A 2,832-nucleotide genomic window follows, 5' to 3' on the forward strand; every position below is an offset into this window, starting at 1 on the left:
GATGCTCTGACAAGCCACACACGGAGATATTTGAGCCTTTTTGTGACATTGCCCAGAACATCCACACAACTCATCTATTGCTTCTATTGTTTCATCTAGAAAATAAAATCCCATATGATTATGGAAATTATCATTATTTTTGAGTGCTTCAACATCTCAAGTTCAGTCCAAATCATTTTGCAAACGTGGTCCGTTCCTTGCTGTTTTTTGATAAGACTAATTAGCCAAAATGCATTATAGTGAACCCCTGTTTATCATAGCGTCCTTGATTTTTTTTTTTTTCCGTCACTTTCTGGAGAAGTTTAGTTTGTAAAATGAACATATAAAAAGAGAATCAAACACCAAAACGTTCAACCAAACTAAGCAAATTCATTCAACGAAAGGCTAGCTTAATGCTAACATACATTGCAAAATGAAAAATTACTGAAGTTGGGGACCTTCTTCGCCTTATATTTTTGCCCCACTCTACATTTTCCAGTAGACTGAGATGCCTGGGATGTTGAGGCACAATGTACGACACTCAGGCACACAATATGGTCTTCAAATGGGTTCGACTGCTGCTGTGTATTTCAGTTGAACAAACCAAACTAAACGCTACAAATTGAGAAACTAAAGTAAAATGGACTCAAGAGTAGAAAAAGATAAGTACATTTTAAATTTTGAGTATCTTTGGTTCCACAAACTTGAGTTACCATTTGTGATGTTTTATTTAAACTGCGCTTTATAAATATACATGACATATTAACAGTAGTGTATTGCATTAATTCCACTGTAAGTGTGTGGTCTCTATCAGAAGCAGGATTGGATGACAGCTTTGCACTCAAGTTATGTATTAGGTGGAGAGATGATGTGTCAGAACTGAGGACCACCTTGATCTCCCTGGAAGTCAAACATAAACGTGGATAGCTGCGTCCTGGGAGGCCTCCTCTGCCATCACAGTGAAATGGAACCGGCCGGAAAGCAAACAAGATCTCTCCTCATTTCTCCTAGACCAACCTTGTCCTGGGTGATGGGCTTTTCTGTTGTTCTGTTTGTTTGCTTGTTTGGCCTGGAGCCCATGGATACCCGGCATGGAGCATCGGGCGGGGAAGGGAAAGACACCGAGGACCGGAAGAAAGGCGAGGGTGGGGGGGCTTAGATGAGGACGTGTGACATACAGACCTCGCCGTGAGGTGACAAGAGACCTGCCGAGAAGCTACCGCGCAGGCAAAGCTGTTCAACAAATACAGCAAGACCTCAAGATCAAACTACCCGTGATCCATCAGCAGATATTTTTTCTGACATGCATCATGGGCACTCCATGATTAGGAATTTTTCAATCGTGCAATCTCAGAGCATTCCAGTGTAATGCCCCACAAAAAATTCAGATCATGGCAAAGTCAAAACAATCAATAATAATGAAAAATTAAAAATACTTTTCCATATTAGCATTTTCTTTGTGGGACTTCACATTTTATTAAGGCCATTCCACAACTCTACCATGTTCAGTGACAAATAACTTACAAGACTGACACCTTCTGGCAGGAAAAAAAATACTGTGCTGAAATGCTTTCCTGGTCCTGGTGACTGAATAGCTTGAATTTTCTCCATTACTTGTAAATAATTCCAATCTGAAAAGAAAAAAAGATATTTATGTTTGATGGTATCAGGAAACTGACATTATATTTGTTGATGGCAGGAATTTAATCAATTATGACAAATGTGAAGGGACAGTTACACCATAGTGGGGAGAAAGATGATTTTAAGTTTTTTTTTTTTTTTTTTTTTTTTTTACACCTGGGTTATACTAAACTTTTCATATTTTTTATTATTCGCTTTCATTTGACTGTTGGTTGCTGGGTTTGAAAAAATAAACTATAATCATGCTGTGCTGTTCCACCATCATATCAAACAATTTCAAAATGTTTACAATTTTAATCTGTTTTTTTATGTTTTACAGTAATCTGTACAATTTGTGTATATACTATAGCTTTGAATTTAACGTTTTTTTAATTAAATGCAATAAATAACCCAGTGACAATCATGTATACAAACACAGTAACATTCTACGTACACGCAAAAAAAAAAAAAAAAAAAAATGCAGTACATGTCACTGTTTAACAAGTTTGTCCAGCCAGAGGGGGGAGACATTACACTCTATTTCTTCCATGATTTTGTTCACACCTCTTATCTACAACACAAATGATTCCAGTGGCCCATCTCCAACCCAATGTATCATTACATTGGACTGCAAGAAAATCATCAGATATTTTTAGTTGGCCAATTTGGGTTTGAAATTGAATGTGCAAGTTAAGTCAAAGTAGTACTTTTTGGTGTGTTAAGTGGAGAAACAATTTCCCCCACAGAGGTTAATGGGGTCACTTGGCCAGCAAAGTTCACATCTTGAAAGAATTCAAGCAAGCAAATAAAGGAAGGCGGTATTGGATTGCAACTGAAGAGAAAAGGAGCATATCTTTTTTTTTTTTTTCTTCAACTTCTCATCGGCGGTTAGTATGAGTAGGGGTTTTCTGCATTTAGTGGTCAGCCAGTATCTCAGTGCAGAAACCATCAGAAGAGGAATAAAAAAGTTAAGAAGATTAATCATAACTGTCTGAATCTCTTTAATTTCTTATTGGATGTACATTTGATACTTGAAGGGGATCCATGATAGCATTTATCATGAATGATTTCAAAGCCCCCACATTGAAGTCACCATGTCATTATTTCCTTGCGGTGAGAGGTTGGCCCAGAATCACATCCATCTGTTCAGAGACCTGTGACATAAAAACACCACAACTCGCTCAGTGAGTCACGATAGATGATAGAACTTAACACAACAAAATTGCAAGTTAG

This window comes from Syngnathus scovelli, chromosome 14 (assembly GCF_024217435.2).
Source record: "Syngnathus scovelli strain Florida chromosome 14, RoL_Ssco_1.2, whole genome shotgun sequence".
NCBI classification, from domain to species: Eukaryota; Metazoa; Chordata; class Actinopteri; order Syngnathiformes; family Syngnathidae; genus Syngnathus; species Syngnathus scovelli.